Source organism: Cotesia glomerata, linkage group LG9 (genome assembly GCF_020080835.1).
Source record: "Cotesia glomerata isolate CgM1 linkage group LG9, MPM_Cglom_v2.3, whole genome shotgun sequence".
Classification (NCBI taxonomy): domain Eukaryota; kingdom Metazoa; phylum Arthropoda; class Insecta; order Hymenoptera; family Braconidae; genus Cotesia; species Cotesia glomerata.
In genome coordinates, this window is record NC_058166.1 from 2,263,494 (window position 1) to 2,273,498 (window position 10,005).

The window sequence follows — 10,005 nt, forward strand, 5'->3', positions numbered from 1 at the left end:
TTTTTAAAATGTAGATCTTAAAGCTCTCATTTTAAGCATATTCCAATTTTCAGCAATCAACATAAGAGCGAATTAAATATTTTGGTGAGAATAAATTATTGCAATTCAATGCTTAAATTTTTTATTGCTGTTTATAATGACAAAATAATAATACTCATTTCGAGTGAAAAGAAATAACACCAAAGTTTTATCATCAATTAATAAATGTAAGAAGTAATAAAAAATTATGAAAATTAAAAACAGCCCGAAGTATTACCTAAATTTTACAGATAATCACTTGCAATCTAATTAATATAAGAAATTAATCCAAATAAGTGGTGAAGTACATTAAATAAAAAAAAAAATTCAACAATCATTAAACATTTTTGTTTTGAAAAAATTTTTTAAAGGTACTTAATTTTTTGATTTACCACTTTGAACGGGAAAACTTTAAACGACCTTTAGCCACCTAGCGGTAACCGTGAAAACTATTTTTACTTTCAGGGTAAGTATAACTAGAGAAATATTTTTATACTTAAATTTTGTATTAACGATCATAAGATTTATATTAAAGATCATTTTGAAATTAGTAATTTACATCAATTCCTTTGAAACATCAAATGAAAGAAAAATAGACTAAAATAAACAGTACTTATAGAGTAAATCTTTACTATAGAAGTTTTGGTACTAAAATTCTATTCTTACGATAATTCATCATCGATTCCAAAATTTTGAAAACACGGCATGCTAATACAAAATTACTGAATACATATTCAATGTCTCCTCCAAAATTCAAGATTACTCTTATCTTATCTATTAATTATATATCAATAAAAATTCATATATTTTATTTCAAAACATAACGAATTTTCCTATGCGATAATTAATCAGTAAGCAAGTCATAAAACAAATAATCAAAGGATCTTTAAGTATTAGATTGAAATTTTTCTCTAGAAACAATCCTCCGACATCGCAGATACTTTTTCACCACATATAAATTGGAATCAGCAAATTGGACAAAATAATTCTCGTCAAATGTCTTTTTTGAGCTACAATGTTACAATAAACAAGTTATATGGCTCAAAAAAAAAAAATGAAAAGAGAATAATACAATAGAGAAAGAGTTTGTTTAAACTACTGTAATTTTTCATTATTCAATTTAAGTTCATTCTTTAATATTGTACTAAGTTATTTACATAAGATTCGAATAGTCAATTTATTATATTCGCAAAAAGTAAAGCTGCATATTATTCAAAATTAAATATCAAAGTTTTTACGAATATTTTTGATTTTGAAAAGTACTTAATAAGTTAACCTGCCATTCTGCACACGAAAAATTTGAACTACTTTTCGCCACCTAGCGGTAGTCGTTGGAACTACTAGCGTAAAATTTCCAAAAAAATCAAAGAAAATCGTAGTCAATTTTTATTTTCTTTTAAAGGTGAATTATTTTCACTAAAAAAATATGTATACTGGGAATATATCTTAGGATATATTCTGGATGTTTGAACTTGCCCGAAAATATATACTTGGAAATGAAAACATTGTATAACACCAATCAATATAAAATTATGTAAAACATTGTCGTCATTTGATTGGGAATATAAATCATCAAAAATTACTTTGAAATCAGGAAAGAATTCTATGTTCATAAACTCAATCTACAGTTTTTTGATATTATGCGTATATATCTAAGTCCATATTTTTAGAAAAATATAACTTCATTCTATTGTATTTAAATTTTTAGTGTGAGATTATTTTTCAATTATTACAAATATTCATTTGAATGAATGTTGATCGATGATCATGAAAAATTATGAACAACTTAAAGATCAGTTGAGAAGTAAAATTTTCTGAAACCCTTGTAAAATAAACAAATATCATGATAAAGGTTTGTCGTGCTTAATAGAATTCCTAATTTCTAAAGCTTTCCCGTGTAAAAATGATATGATATCATTATGAAGCTCATAATGAATATCATAATGAATCCCATATTTTGGCACTAATTTTAATTTTTATTCTTTCGAGGTTATTTTGTTTTTTCTTGACATTTAAGCTTATTTAAAACAATCAATAGATACCGATTCAATGTTCTTGAAAGTATTAAAGAGAACACCGAAAAATTTCAATCTACTACTAGAAATTTCTAATTCCATTATTTCATCATTTAAACGAAAATGTGTCAGCATATTGAATTTACAAAAAATTTTTTTTTAACAAACAGTTTGTATAAAAAAATGATTGAAAAATGTAAAAATTTCATTTTTCGCCATCACCTTTGGAGGGGAATGAATTATTATTATAATCAATAAATAATCCGAGTTATCACCCATAATCAAGAAAATTTAGAAAATCCTGAAGTGTAACTTGAATTTTACAGATAATCACTTTTATTTCAATTAATATGAAAAATTAATTCAAATAAGTAGTGTGGTACATGAAAAATAATTAACAATGTTGAAATTTTTTATTGTTGGTTACAATATCAAAACAATAATACTCATTTCGACTGTAAAAAAATAACACCAAAATTTTACAATCTCTCCTCTACAATGTCTCCTCTAAAATTTGAAGCTACTTATATCTTACCCACCAATTACAGTGAGTAACGAAATTAGTGATTCCGTTGAATATTATTATAAATTTTCCTGTGTCTGACAGCCAATGAAGCTAGTCGTGGGACAAATTGTCAAAGGATCTTGAAATATTAGTGGGAAATTTTTTTACAGAAACAATTTTCCAATACCCAAGATACTTTTTCATCTTTTAGAAATTGAAATTAATCTCCCGAATCAAAAAACTTCATTTGTGAAAATTAACGTAATTCTCGTCAGATGTTTTTGTTGAAAATTCTATGGAAAAAAATTACACGACTTCAAAAAAAGATGACATAATAAAAAAAGAGTTTCAAACAACCGTAGAAATTTTTCGTTCTTAAATTTAAGTTGATTCGTAATTTACTCACTAAGTGATTTACGTAAGTCTTGAATAGTCAATTTAATATTTACGCAAGAAGTAAGCTGTATATTATTCTAAATTAAATATCGAAATTTCTATGAATATTTTTGATATTGTTAGGTACTTCATATTTTGATCTGCCACTCTGCATACGAAAAATTTAAACCACTATTTGCCACCTAGCGGTAGTCGTTGGAACTACTAGCGTAAAATTTCCAAAAAAATTTAAGAGAAACATATTTAATTTTTATTTTATTTTAGAGGTGAAGTTTTTGACTAAAAAATTATGTACATTGGGAATATATCTTAGGATATATTCTGGCTATATTTGAATTTGCCCAAAAATATATACTTGGATAAATAAGCAAAGTATATAACTGGCGGTATTTTGAACAAAACGTTATTGTCATATGATTGGGAATGTAAAACATTAAAACTAACTTCATAATCAGGAACATATTTTATTTTCATAAACTTTTCTTAAAATTTCTAGATATTGCGCGCATATATCTGAGCATAAATTTTTAGAAAAATATGAAATAATTTCGCGATATTCAAATTTTTCATTTCGGGCTATTTATCAAGTATGAAATAGTCTTTAAAATAATTGTCGATCAAAGATCGAAGCAAATGATTTAACGAAAGTTAAAGATTATTTGAGTAGAAAAATTTTTCAAACCGTTGCAGAGACGAGAAGATCATATTAAAGGTTTGTCGTGATCTTTACTACTAATTATTAATGCTTTACTTTCCACTAATTGATAATATGCAGCGCCGCAAACTAAAAGTTTCAATATTGAAGCAAATCTATCAAAGGCAGCTCTTAAAATTACTGTAGCGAGAAAAGTAGTCAATTCTAATATCTTGAAAAATTTTCTTTTTTAAATATTTAATTGTTTAATTTATTACATGATTTCATTATATTCATACTATTCACGCAAAGGTCTTCGAATATCCTCGGAAATATTTTAATCTTAATTCTGATGAGGGCCATATCAGAATGCTGCAATAAAAAGGTAAAAAAAATGATGTTGCCTCAATTTAACAAAAAGCACAATAGACAGAATTAGTAAATTTTACTAATAAATTTGATTAATTTCTTTTGGAATAAGATTTGAGAAAGAAACTTTGATTCCAAAATTAAAGATTTTTTGGCTTACAATCAAATTGCAAGAATATTTGTTATTCAACTTATTGAATTTTTCTCATGTTAGTCATTAGTTCCATCAACCCAAATAAAGAAAGGGCAGCTAATATCTGTCAATAGTTTGAATGTTATTGCATCAGCGGAACATTTGGAACAAAATTATTTTTCCAAGCTTGGATTTAAGTATTAAAAAATATCAAGAAAATCTTCTGATATTTTTATAATTTTTACCATTAATGTAATAACAAACAATTATAAATTCTATAAACTATTTTGGAAGTCGTATCTTATTAAGAAATATAAGATACTTGATATTTACAAAATTTACATGTTATTTTCACAATATTAAAAGGTACTTAACTATTTAATTTAATGCTCTACTAGCGGAAACTTAAAACTACCTTTCGCCATCTATCGGTATTTAAAGTAACTAATCGTAAAAGTTTTAAAAGATTTAAAAATAATATTTTGAAATTGGATTTAAATATCTAAAAATTAATCTAAATAAAGCATTGAATTATATTCGAAAAATTTTTTCAAATATAATTTTTTACTGCTAAATTTTGATAGAAATTATAAATTTATAATTATAAGTTTTGTGTTTTAGACAAATTATCCTAGACAAGCAATTGCAAGTTAGAAAATTGTAATACTAAATCAAAATTTGATTTAAATAACATGAAAGTTTTCATTTATCCAAAGAGTTGATTACTTCAAATTTGATAATAAGTGATTTTTTGCGGCTAAATCGTTTTTAATTTTTTAAATTGATGGATCCATCATACAAAAGAAGAGGTTGGAAATTTTCAAAAAGATGAAGTCAATTGACGATCGAAAAAATTGGACCGTTACTTCGAAAAAGAATGGATAGTTTTTTAATTTTTTCAGAAATTAATCCACTTTTTTAACTATTGTCTAAATTTATTTGGTTTTAAAGAAATAATATAAGATTCTTTATTCATGTAACTATCTAAATATCGTAAAAACGGTTGTAAAAAAAAAATTTCAAAAATGAATCGAAATTTTTGATTCTTAGCTAGAAGTCACTTAACCTGACAAGGATTAATTGTTTTACGGTATAGAAAAAGTAGAAACTTTTGATCAAAATTCAATTTTCATCCTTTCGGCATTATTTTATTAATCTTCGGCATCACACGCTTATTGATAAAAATCATGAATTTGATATTGAAATATTCGAAAAATAAAAAATTGAAGAGGAGTAGATTCACTTTACAATAAATCTCGGAACCAAAAATTTACGAATTCACATTAGTGATTTGATATTCCAATAACAATTCACCCATTTAAGTGCAGCTGACGAAATTTGTTTTTGCATAAATCATTTGCCGGTATAAAAAATTATTTAGAAATTTTTCAATGAAGGTCTTGAAACTCCTGTTTCAAATATATTCCAATTTTCGGCAATTACTATTAGAGAAGGTTGGAGTATTATCGTGAAAATAAATTAAAATGTTTGAATTTTTTATTGTTGGTGATAATATCAAAAACATAATACTCGCTTTTAGGAAAACAATAACATCAAAATTACGTAATCAATTAATAGCTGTAAATATCTATGAATAATTTTAACAATTAAGAATGGTTCTGAAGTGTTACTGAAATTTTACAGATAAGCACTTTTATTCCATATAATATAAAAAATTAATTCAAGTATGTATAGTACATAAAATCAATAAATATTGAACAATTAATAAATATTTTGGTTTAAAAAAAATTTTTTAAAGGTACTTAATTTTTTAATTTAACACTTTGAGCGCGGAAACTTTTAACTACCTATCGCCACCTAGTGGTTGCCGTAAAAACTATTTTCACTTTGAGGGTAAGTATTACTGAAGAAATATTTCCTTATCTAAATTTTGTTTCGACGATCAAAAGAATTATACAATAGATCATTTTAAAATCAGTATTTTGACATTAATTTCTTTAAAACATTAAATGGAAGAAAAATAGAAGATAGAAAATCAATCGGGCAATAAATCTTTATTCTTGAAGTTTTGGGACTGAAATTTTATTTCTAAGATATTTCAAGATAAATAATATTTGAAAATACGCTAAGTTAATACAAAATGTGCATGCGGTAACCAAATAGATACAATACTATTGTAAAATACCATAAGGTTACAAGGTACAAATAAATCATTAAATTTAAGCAATAACTCCTTTAAAACTCAAGATTATTCATATCTTATCGATCAATTACATTAATCAGTAGGAAACCAAATATTTCTTGATAATATATTGAATTTTCCTGCAGTACAGTCAATAAAGCATGTTGGAAAACAATTTATCAGTGTTCTATAAATATTGGACTGAAATTTTTCTATAGAATCAATTTTCAACAAGTATAATAGATACTTTTTCATCTTGTAGAAATTGATATCAGACAAAAAAGCCTGAATCATAATTATAATATTTATAAATCACAAGAACAGTCGAAAATATTTGTTGAGGTACAATGTTAAGAAAAAAAAATCATATTGCTTCAAAACTTGTATTGAACATGATACAAAAAAAAAGAGCTTATCTGATCGCAAGGAGTGATTTTTTTTTTCTTAAATTTAAGTTGATTCATAAATTACTTACTAAGTAATTTACAAAGGATTTGAAGAGTCAATTTGTTATATACGCAAGAAGTAAGCTGTTTATTATTAAAATTATTAAATCAAAATTTTCATAGATATTTTTGATTCTGAAAGGTACTTAATAACTTGATCTGCCGCTCTGCACACAAAAAATTCCATCTACTTTCCGCCACCTAGCGGTAATCGTTGGAACTACTCGAGTGAAATTTCCAAAAAAAAAAATTGAAGAGAAGCGTATTTAATTTTTATTTTAGTTTAGAGATGAAGTTTTTGACTAAAAAGTTATGTACACTGGGAATATATCTTAGAATATAGTTTTGCTATATTTTAATTTGCCGAAAAATATATATTTGGATATAAACGCATAGTATATAACTGGCAGTATGAAAATTAAACAAAACATTATTGTATTTGATAGGGAATGTAAAACATTAAAACTAACTTTATAATCAGGAAAAATTTTACTTTCATAAACTCTTATCAAAATTTCTAGATATTGCGCGTATATATCTGAGTAAATATTTTTATAAAAATGTGAATTCATTCTACGATATTCAAATTTTTCGTGTTGGATTATTTATCAAGTATGAAATAGTAATCGAAATGGATGTCATTTCAAGCTGGTCAAAAATTATTTGAAACTTAAAGATCCGTTGAGTCGACAAATTTTTTAAACTATCGCGAAAGAAAACATTATAAAAGTTTGTAATGATCTTAACAATTACTAATTCTTAAAGCTTTACTTTGCACCGATCGCACATTTGCGCACCTCAACATAACAGCTTGATCTTGGCAAACTTATCAAAAGCAGTTTTTTAAATTGCTTTTGCGAGAATAGTCATCGATTCTAATATTTTGAAAAGTTTTCTTCTTCAAATATTTGATTGTTCAATTATTTTCATAATTACATTAAATGATTACGCAAAGGTCTTCGAATATCCGGTCTTACGGAAGATATTATCATAATTCTGATGAGGACCATATCAGAATGTTTCGATAAAACAATTAAAATAATGATGCCGCCTCGATTTTACCGCACAGCACAATAGACAGAATTAATCATTTTTTCTAATCAATTTTATTTATTTCTTTCTGAACAAGATTTCAAAAAGATACTCTGTCTCCAGAATTAACAATTCAAAAATTATTTTGCAAATTAAGAAAGGGCAGCTAATAGTTATCAATGGTTCGAATGTTATTTCCTCAAGCAAACACATCGAATAAAATTATTTTTCAAGCTTGGATTTCAGTATTGAAAAATATCAAGAAAATTATCTGATTCCTAATTTTCACCATTAATGTAATAACAAACCATTATAAATTCCATAAACTATTTTGGAAGTCGTATCTTATTCATAAACGTAAGATGCTTAATATTTATTAAATTTATATGTTTTCACATTATTAAAAGGTACTTAATCACTTAATTTGATGCTCTGCTAGCGGAAACTTAAAACTACTTTTCGCCATCTAGCGGTATTTAAAGTAACTAATCATAAAAGTTTTTAAAAGATTCAAAAATAATATTTTGAAACTGGATTTAAATATCTAAAAATCTAAATATCTAAAATTATTCCTATCTATAAATCGGGGGATAGACATCTCACGACGAACTATCGCCCGATTTCACTTATTTCCAATATTGCAAAAATACTTGAGAAACTCATACATAAACGAATGTATAATTTTATTTCAGGATGTAAAATTATAGCGGAGGAACAATTCGGTTTTATTAAAAACAAATCTACTAAAGATGCACTTGCATCAATAACGGATTTTATATATTCGAATCTGGATAAAAATAATCCAACCGTTATAGTTTTCTTAGATTTGGCAAAGGCTTTCGATACTGTTGACCATAAAATATTACTGGATAAACTACAGAATTACGGTATCAGAGGAGTAGCGAATAATTTAATTAAAGATTACTTAACAAATAGATATCAGGATGTTAAAATGAACATAATCAGAAGTAAAAAGAGAATAGTAAAATTGGAGTCCCTCAAGGGACGATATTAGGACTCTTGCTATTTGTCCTTTATAATAATGATATATTTAACATTTTTCCATCGAAAACAATTGCGGCATATGCTGATGATACTGTTATCAAATGTGCGGGCAAATCCTGGGCTGAAGTTGAGGGTAATTTAAATAGATATCTAGACAATATTGGAAACTGGTTAAGAGACAATTACTTGTCTCTAAACGTTGACAAAACAACATACATAACATTTGGCTGCAATAGTAATAGCATTCCTGCTGTTTTTGAGTTATCAATTTATAATAAAAAAATAAAAAGAGTTAACAGTTGTAAATACCTAGGGGTAATCTTTGACTGTCATGCAAGATGGAATAGTCACATCACAGACCTTATTAAAAAAACAAAATTTTTCTATTTTTTATTTCACAAATTAAAATGGACTCTTGATAAAAAAACACTAAAAATAATATATCACACTTTGTTTGAAAGTATCATAAACTATGGTATAATTGCGTGGGGAGGATGTTATAAAAACGTATTAACTAAATTAGCTAGTATACAAAATAAACTAATGGATATAATTAAAGATAGAAATTATGAGAATCTCATACCAACAGTTAAAGATACTTTTATCATCGAGTCTATCTGCTACCATTTTAATACATGCAGAGAGTCTTATATAAACTATCAAGGCAAAACTAGAACTAAGCCAATAATCCAACCGAAAATTAACAAAAGCATAGCCTTTAAAAACTCATATGTGGTAGCGGTAAAAAATTATAATTTATTACCAAACATCCTTAAATCCTTACACCTCAATAAAAAATTAATAAGAAAAAAAATAATGAATTGGAAGACGGGTAAATATAATGAAATATGTTAGTATTGAATAAGTGCAATATAGAATGTAGTAACTCTTTTTTGCTATATTATGTACATTGATATAATATGATATCTACTATTTATATCTTTTATATAAGAAGTAAAATTACTAAATTCTATAATCTTTTCTTTTCTCAGGAAATTGTTATCTTTAAATATATATTTTTTTTTTTGTCTGTCTATTTAGGGTGACAGGACATAATTATAAATATAATATACTTAAGTTAAAACTAAACCAGGCCTATGCACAGATGATTAATTTTCATCTCTATAGGTGCATACTATATATGTGTATTTTGAGTATTATATGTATGTATGTATGTATATTATCCTGGCAATAAATAAAAAAAAAAATAAATAAAAATAAATCTAATATAAGTAAAGCATTAAATTATATTCGAAAAAATTTTTCAAATATAGATTTTTTCTGTTAATTTTTGATAGAAATTATTAAT